Below are 9,671 nucleotides of genomic sequence, written 5' to 3' on the forward strand. Positions count from 1 at the left end.
ATCAGTCCTGGGTGTTCTTTGGAAGGACTGATGCTAAAGCTGAAACTCCAATACTTTGGCTACCTCATGAGAAGAGTTGACTCATTGGAAAAGACCCTGATGCTGGGAGGGGTTGGGGTCAGGAGGAGAAGGGGACGAGAGAGGATGAGATGGCTGGAAATGGCTGGATGACATCACCGATTCAATGGACATGAGTTTGGGTGAACTCCGGGAGTTGGTGATAGACAGGGAGGCCTGGTGTGCTGCGATTCATGGGGTGGCAAAGAGTTGGACACGACTGAACGACTGAACTGAACTGATGTTTTGGGCAAATCATGGTCCCAGAGCTTGAATATGTGGTTGTGTGGGTTTGGAAGGACTGGATTCATCCTATCAGTGTCTTCAGCTGTCGGGGGCAGGGGTGGTGGTGGTAGGAATCCAAGCAGTGGGAAGAGTGATGGTCTCCCAGTGGTCCAGAGGACAGAGGAGGAGCAGAGATGTATATCTGTGACCACAGATTCATAGGAGCATGTCATGAAACCCCTCAGCAAGGAGTGGGAAAGTGATGGAAGAGACCAGGGTGAATTTGAGGGAGATTCCTTTAGTCAGGGTGAGAAAACAGGCTCGTTAAAGAAAGACCAAGAGTGGCCAGTTTTCTGAGGTAGTCTTTCTTAAACCTGGCTGATCATCAGAAACATTTCGAAGTGCTTTAAAAAAAATGTAAATTTCTGGGCCCACTACTGGAGATTTTAATTAGTAGTTCCAGGTAGGTCTTGGGTATCTGTATATTTTCAAACCTTCCCAGGTGAACCTGTTGATTAGCTTGGTCTGGGGCCCACTGATCTAAAGTTACAACCCCTCAGTTTACAGATAAGGAAGCAGATTCTAGGGAAGTTAAGCGTCTCACCTGAGCCACACAGCTGGTTGATAGAAGTGGAACTGGGCTTTAATGCAATGTTCTTTCCACAATACTCTACCCTCCTGTCACTATATTGAATAGGTAAAATCCTTCCAGGGGAAAAACTGAAATATAAGGTGTTTTGGTATGCAGTTATCAAATAGTATTCATCATTTTAAACTGCAAGTAACCATAGTTATGCACAATAAAGTCAATGAACAATCTGTCTTCACAACTTCATAGTGTTAGTTCTAACTCCAAGTGGAATGTAAGTGGCTCAGAAGTTGGAACCATATGTTTTAAAATTTTTATATCACCAGTGTCTCCCATGTTAAATAATTGCAATTAGTTTTAAAAAACCAGCATATATTCAGTGGTGAAAGCTCTATTGTGGTAGGAAAACATTTATTTTTGTGCAAATCTCAGAGTTCTTTTTTTTCAAATCTGTCAAAACTTTGTTGCTTTTGAAATTACAGCTTATTTGGTAAATAATATAAACGCAAGAAGGAGTAATACTCTTCTTCCTTTTTAAAGGCAGTTTTGACAAATGGGATTGAGGAAACCATTCTGTAGATTGAAGAATTCTGAGTTAATGGCGCCGATTTTTCACTTTTGGTAGCGTTATGCTACACTCAGCCTGCTTCTCATATCACCTCTCTTTTACAAAGAAGGAAATTGAGGCCCAGAAAGTTTGAGTAAACCTTGATCACACAACCGATGAACTAAGGAGTTTGAAGCCCGTGCTCTCTCCATACACAACATCACACTGTGAAGTTTGTGTTCATTTTTCCTGCCCAAGGAGTGCAAGTCACAGGAATACAAGGCTGAGGAACTCTGAGAGCAAGAGAAAAAGCAGGACCTGCCGGGGGCCTTTGCTCTCACGCAGATCACTCTGATGCGTGTTCTCAGAAGCCAGTGAGGTATTTGAGGGGCTCCTGGCCCTCCCTGATAGAATCTCGGGGTCAGGAGTAGGACAGGTAGTGCCCCTTGAGGTTTAGAGACCATAGAGGCTGGCTGCCCCAGGTTTCTGGAAGAGGAGTCTGAAGGAGCGACTGTTCAGAGTTGCATTGGAAGAAAGATGGCTCATTGGTGTCTACGTTGATGGGGCTTTGTTTAGAAGCTGGAGAGGCTTCTCATATAACTTGGCTTAAAGCTGTACTGATATAGCAAGTGCACCGCCTTTATTTAGATTCTAATTTTATTTAGGGTGGCTCTTTTTTAAAAAATGTATATTTTTTAATTTATTTGGCTGTGGTGGATCTTAGTTGCGGCATGTGGGATCTAGTTCCCTGACTAGAGATCCAACCCGGGGCCCCTGCATTGGGAGCACAGAGTCTTAGCCACTGGATCACCCTGGAAGTCCCTATTTGGGGTGGCTCTGAAAGGGCCTTCTCAAAGAAGTGCCATCTTACTGGCTTCTGTGAGGTTCTTGTAGCAAGCCCTTGCTTGGTAACATTTATTGCAGGGGAAGAGGGGCCTGAAACCTTCCAAGCTACTTCTCTGTGACTCCATTGTGCTAGAGAACTAAAAGAGCACTCACCACCACCTCCCAGCTGAAAAGGGGGCTGGAATACTGTCTATTCCACATTTGAAGTTCATAGGAAGAAGCATAGGGAGGTTAAACTCCTATGTGGATCTCTCCAGGGGCAAAGGAAGCCTGATGCACTGGGAGATCTCAGACAGTTCTCTGGGCTGCAATCTCTTTATGGCCGGTGTGCTTTAGGGTGGCCTCCGGAGCAGGACCTAAGATAAATCTCCATCTGTCCAGGCCGACTCAGCCACATAATGCTCTGAAAGTGGTCCTGGGCTGTCCTCTGGTCAGAAGGGGAATGTGAGCCCCAGAGTTTGTGGTCACAGAACTCTGGGCTACAAGGACCTTGTTGCAGACTTTGCAGAAGCAACTATACTGATGCCCAAAGAAGGAAGTTGTGTTGGGTCTCAGGTTGTTCAAAGGCCTTGAAGCAAGAGGGATCAGTGATGATACAAGGGGGACTAAGGGGCCACTTCTTCTGGGGGAGAAGTAGAGATGAAAGCACCCTGTTCCAATGTGGGAGCTGCAGGGGGAGGAGGTGCTGCTGAAACATGCTAGAATCACCCTCCAGCATGACTGGCCCCCAGTGGAGACCGAGACTGTGCTCCCATCACCAACGGAGCATCCAGGACTAGGGGAGGGGTCTTCTGACAGAGTCAAAGTGTGAATTCTTCCTAAGTCCCTGCCACTATGCATCCATGCCCTGGGACCGTAGTGATGGTTATTTTATAAATCAAAAGAGTTATTGCCTGAAAACATAGCTTGTAGATGAACAGGGAAATATTTTTACCATTGAACCTAAACAAGGCTAATTCAGATACAAAAAATGAACTCATCCAAAACAGTATGCATTAATATTGAAGGTAAAGTCTCCAGATCCACTTTAATCAACTCCACAAACATAATCCAGCCTTACCAAGACACTTAAAAGGACACTTGTAAAATTAGATGCCAAAGGCTTTTTTTCCTAGGTGGTTTATCCATCTACCTTTCCCACATCCTAAAGAAAACGTTCTGAATCTTACAGCACTAGAGCACACTCTGGTGGTGGTGAAGCACAGCAACCACTTCACACTGTTGGATTTATCCACTGCGAGGGCACACTAGATAAACATTCCTTGTTTGGGCAAAAGGTTATGTAGGCTTGCCTCAAAACAGCTAAGGGAATTAATAGAACATTTACAATGACTCCAAGCCTTCTAATTCTCTAAGAATAGGGCAAGTTCTGTTTTATCCAGTGTTCAATGCCAAAGGCAAACAAATAACAATTATTCAAAATCGTAAAACAATCTGAAATAACACCTTACCCAGTGAGGTTTTAGGAAAGCTTTTGTTTTTTCTTCTTAAATCCAAGCCACATGCAGACTTTCTCCTTGGAGATTCTGTTTAAAGAAAGGAAAGGAAGCAGATAATAGATATAATACCTAAAACAAACTCCCTTCAGCCATGACTGTGTTATTACAAACTCGAGTGAGTACCATTATTGCAGATAAATAAAAACAATGGACCAGAACCAATTTTACATAAGGAAATATTCAATTTGTTGCAAGCCTTGGTTTAGACTTTGATCTGTCAAATGATGGTTAATATAAATAAGAATGTCTGTCTTTGCTTATAGATAGCATTCTTAGAAAGGAGCTCAAATTCATTTAGCCAAGTAACAATGTTACCATTTTTTATGTGTGTGTCTCTCAACCAAAAGAAATAGATTCACTAGTTTGAAAGGTAAATTATACTCTTAAAATCAAACAAACACAAACTGGCGGAAAAAATACAACACATATAAAAAAAGAAAAACTTTTTTAAAAGCCAGAAGCTTTGTGTTCTATTGTGTTTAGACTTAAAATATGGAACTATTTAGAAAGAATTAAAGAGATTATGTTTATTTGATTTCAAGTTATCTCAGCAAGAAACACATTTTTCCTACCTCTTTGGAAGAACAGCAGGTCAAATGACACATTTGTGAGTGCCTGCTTGAAATATTGCAGCCACGCTGCAGGGTCCACCTGACCTGAGCACCATAGATTGAGGGAACAAAGACTCGTGTTTTAAATGTTCCTTTAAGAGCCTTTCTGGGGAGTGGAGGGAAAGTGGGAAGCTGTCACAGGCCTTGCTTTTTATTTTTATCCTATGACACTAATCAGTTTAATTATATTTCTAACCCATGACTTTAGGATCATAATTAATTTTTCCAAATGCAAACATTATATAGCATAATTCTGCAACTTTGCAAGAATAATACAGTCAGTTTCAAAGTCACCTACATCCTTAAACTCCAAAGAGTTTCCCAATATGTGCAAATTCATTCCCTGCTTTGAGTAGGTTTTGCTTGTGAATCTGTTCAATAGCAAAGGTAGGTCTTTTATTCTCAATGCTAAAACAAGGAACAGAATGGGTTTATGAAAGAAGAGATCTGGGATCTGAGAATGTAATTCACCTTATTACTTGACTAAATTAAAATCGTATCCATGTCAGGATCGGTGGGGCTGCGGTTCCCTTATTAAATGGAACAATTAATATTACCCGTGTCTGAAGATCATGCTTGAGAGGACTTCTCTTGACATTTCGAGAGTTATCATTCCAAACAAAAAGCAGAGCACAAGCCCTATTTAAGGTGTAACTCAGTATAAGGACTTGTGAGTCAAATGTTGAACCCTTTAGAACTACAAACCTTTGTTTGTGGCCTTGGTAAAGAAATTCTCACATCGCCATTTAAAGAGATAGCTTGCCAAGGCCTAAATGAAACGCCAAGACCTAAAATGAAAATGGTTTGACCTCGCTGCTACACTTGATACTTCCAAGGCTGATTTCCTCCAAGCTCCCCTTTCTTCACCTCCTTTGCCCTAGGCTTTCATAAAGCCAGACAGAGAAAAAGGAATTTCACTTCCCAAATGCTAGAACTGCTGGTGCAGAACGTAACTAAATATCAGCAGCTGTGCCAGGGCACCTGGGGCCATATAAGGAGACTGACAAAAGACTTAGTTATGAACAAGATCCCAGTTCTCTGCTCATCATGGCTTCATGTGCTTCAAGAAGGGCAGGAAGAATCGGAGATTTGCAGCTACGCTCTTTTTTAAAAATGTGTATGAGAGACATTCTTAGGAAAAAGGATAAAACAGATATTCCTAAAGCAACAAAGTGGGACAGATGTAATGTCAATGTTTCTCCTGACTACTGCTTCCAACTTTAATGCGTAAATATTCTATCACCTGGGGATTGTGTAAGATACAGATTGTGAACCAGTAGCTCAGGGGTAGGGCCTCAGAATCTGCATTTCTGACAAGCTCCCACAGGATATTGGTGCAGCTAGTCTGAGGACCATATTTTTTAAGTTTTTTTTTTTTTTTGATGTGGACCATTTATAAAGTCTTTATTGAACTTGTTACTCATGTGTGCTACATGTGTGTTACAACTTTTGTTTTATGTTTTGGTTTTCTGGCCATGAGATATGTGAGAGCTTCCAGACCAGGAATTGAATGCATACCCATTTCATTGGAAGGCAAAATCTTAACCACTGGACCACCAGGGAAGTCTCTGAGGACCTCATTTTAAATAATTAGGGGCTAGACCAATTTACTGGCCTTTCAAATACTTGCCCCTCAATACTATTTCAAAGAAGTTTCATTTAAGAATTCTTACTCAACTCAACAAGAGCTCTCCTGAAGACAAGCACTGCATATTCTAGCTCCCTGGTAGATCTCTTAGCACCTAGCATGGCGCCATCAGCAGAACAAAAAAGATGAAGTAACTAAGTTTCAGAAGCAAACCTTTCCAGAGGCAATGCAGCACAGATACAAGGAAGAAGACCTAGGTTCAAGGACAATTTGTGATATCGGCAGAAAAGGTATCAGAGAGCCCTCTTGTCTTTACAGTCTCTCATGAAGAATGTTTGAGAAGAGCATCTCTGGTCTCTCTACTTCTCTTTTCAGTGTTTATGGTACTGTCCTTCCAGGAGAGCAGCAGTTAGACCAGGAAAGGACGAGGTTTGGGGGCAGGCAAATGGCCTAGACTGTCTATGACTGATTTGAGTGTACTCACTTCTCAAAGCGGGATGAGCATACCTATCTGCAAGTCAGATGTTAAGGCCTGGAAAGAATCCGTGTAGAGTGCCCAGTGCAATGCCTGGGGATAGTAGTTGCTCAATAAATATCAGGTACAATTAACTCCCATCAGGGCTTGCTCTTATCCAGTTTTCAAACTTGGCACCTTGGCAGCTGCACATAAGAATCACCAGAAGGAGTTTAGAAAAATCCCGATTCCGCCTCCCCACTTCCACCATACTGCAGTCCAATTAAAAGATACTCCCTGAGGGAGTCAACGAGGCAGGGTATTTTAAAGCCTCAGGTGGTTCAAATGTTCAGCCTAGACTGAGAATCACTCATCTACCTATAAGCTGAGGAGCCTGGTAATAGGCACTGGCTAATTAACCTTCCCCAGGGGTGGTGTAGAGAGGAGGAGGGAGAGAGGCTGCCCCTCTCCTCCCATACACACCCCTAAGGCTTCTCTTTCTTCTTTTTGATCTTACCTGAACAGCAATCTGCCAGCCATCAGTGCTAATCAGCATCTCCCTAGTTATATTTCTGCTCTGGGGACATCAGCACTGCACAGCTCCATCTCTTTGGATATTTGAACTAGGACTACATTGTTTATTTGTGATTTGTGATTATCTTCTCCTTAACCCAGTATGGTTATTATATAGTCACCTGTGTTTTCTGAGGTTTCTCCAGCCAATGAAATCAAATGGGCTTTGATTAAAATAGCAGAATTTTCTGCGGTCTCTCCAGCCAATGAAATTAAATGGGCTTTGATTAAAATAGCAGAAAAACTTGCCCCAATATTTAGCACTTGGGAGATCACTCCACAAACATCTGTTTCCTGAGGATGGGGTTGGGGGTGGTGCTCATGTGTGTTCTTGAACAAATCCAGTCTATTACCTTCCTTGTTCTGTTGCATTGTATCTGAGACCTCAAGATACCTCAAAGGATTGTGAATAGTAAATAAATAACATACCTAAATTACATTAGCCTAGTGTTTGGAACAAAGTATGTTTTCAGTACATGTTAGGGTTTTTCTTTACCATTAATAGGTGACACATGCTGGGCTCAGCCACCCGACAAGGCCCCATTTGGTTGGCAGGCCCCTAACACTGCTGTTTCTCCCCCATCAGATTGTTTCCTCATGATGCTCCTACCATGATCTGGAGACCACACTGGGGCTTATGGCAAAGATGGGAAGAGTCCCAGCCTTTTGGGAGATGAATTTTGTTACACTGTTCTTATGGCAGCACTACTTGGGTTCCAAAGTCTCACTAAGCTTTTACTTTCTTCCTTTTCTCTCTCTGACCCAGGCGCAAGTCCTTACCTTGTACTCAGAAGTGTATTCCGCCCTTTATTTCTTAAATGTTTTTACCAGATCATACTTAGCGGCCCGACTTCCTCTTTGCCCCACCTGCACTCATTAGACATTGCTGGACACGCAGAACTGAATCTCTGCAGGGAGCACAGCTTGGGTCAGGCTGGGATGCTGATGCTCTTTCCCTCTGCAAGAGGAGTAGGGCCTGTGGGGGCACATCGCCATCCCCACCCTCTTCCACCACCAGCTAAACAGTAACTGTGCACCGGTTAGGTCATTCAACAAGTGATGGATGCTGGACCCAGACCTGTCCTTGTGATGTTCTCTTTGAGGAGGAACAGGATGTACAGAAAGGAGTAATTAGCATTTAAGTTTGTGTTTAGATAAGGGCTAGTGAAGATGGACAGAGTATGATGGCTACAGAAGATCTTCGCAGACTAGGAGTTGGCTTGACAGGGGCTGGTGACAGATGAGATGAACCTAAGAAAATAGTTGAAGCAAGAGCCATAGTGTACCAAGGGGCAGGGAGAGTGGTTACCCCGGGGTGCAGGTAAAAGGAAGGTGTGTTCTCTGGAGAAAATCTAAAAACAATAAAACCAACTAAAAGTCCACTCTTTATTATCACGGTGTATCAGCAATTCTAGACAATACAAGACTGTCTGGTAGTAGTCCTTTATTGCCCAACAGTACGAGCTGTGTGCTTTTATATTACTCTCAAAGAAATCCGTAGTCTTTCTTAAGTATTGGATTTCCCAATTCCTTCTGTCAGATAAGTTGTGTTTTATTTTCAATCTCTCACCTCTTCTTGAAAAGTCTAGTGTAAAAAGTCAGATCATCATTCGAAGTTAGAATGAAAATGTGACATCAGTGAGAGGACTGTGTATGTAAACAATATTCAGGGAATGGGCAATGGGTCTAGAATCCTAGAATTTTTCTTTCAGTTTTACTTTCGGCTCCCCTATATAAACCTGCTGTACTATCCAAAAATCAGTAAGCCCATGGTGTTGTGGATAGCAGGGATGTAACCCCATGTAAGTAGGTGTCCTTTCTTTATATTGTTCACTTGTGTCCCCAAAGCATCAAGGTTGGTGCTTGGCCAGAGGAGATACTCAATAAATATTTGTTGTATTGGAGGGAAAAAGAAATCGTTCAAGTGATCCAAATAGAGGTTAAAGGCTTTGTTCAGCTGATGCAAATCTGGCCCTGAAGACCCAGAAACTCTTGAAAATGAAGCAGTATTGGCATCTTATAAATTGAGAAGCAAGGAGTATGTGACCTTGTGGTCTAGCCTAGCTTGCAATTTTCTTGATCTCTAACTGTTGCAAAATTTTCCTTGCAGCAAATGGTCAGAGATTACTCTGAGTGTTCCTGATTCTTGCTGGAGATCACTGAGCAGTCTCATCCCAGCAACTATCAGAATAGTTCTTTCAAGAGCTGTTTTTGTAAGCTTAGAGGTTGTCTGTTAATCAGAGTCATGAATGGGGGAGGTAGCCACAACGGGATGGGCTGGAGAAAATAAAAGGGATAAAAGGGAAAGAAAGGAGGCAAAGTTTGAAGCAAGGAAAATGAAGTCTGTTCTAATCCTTTTAGAACCAAATGAATGACTTGCCTCTTTAACCTCTCAGCCATGCATTTGCACTTGGAAAGTTGCTAGAAGTATCTGTTAGGTTATTTTTTGGATCCACATATATATCCAAAGCAGCTGGTGCAGAATATCCTCCTATGAGCTCTGATTTCACATAGGAAATTGCTACTCCTTTAGCTTTCAAAGCCTGTGTTTTAGCAGTCATGGTGAATTAAAGTCAGATTCACTAGAGGCATTTTAACATTTCCTGAGCGATGAGATCAGGACTTGGGGTCCCCACCAAACACTTCAAATGTACAGCTGAGAGAGAGAGCAAATTAGCCAAG

The sequence above is a fragment of the Bison bison genome, unplaced genomic scaffold (assembly GCF_000754665.1).
Source record: "Bison bison bison isolate TAMUID 2011002044 unplaced genomic scaffold, Bison_UMD1.0 scf7180017864254, whole genome shotgun sequence".
NCBI classification, from domain to species: domain Eukaryota; kingdom Metazoa; phylum Chordata; class Mammalia; order Artiodactyla; family Bovidae; genus Bison; species Bison bison.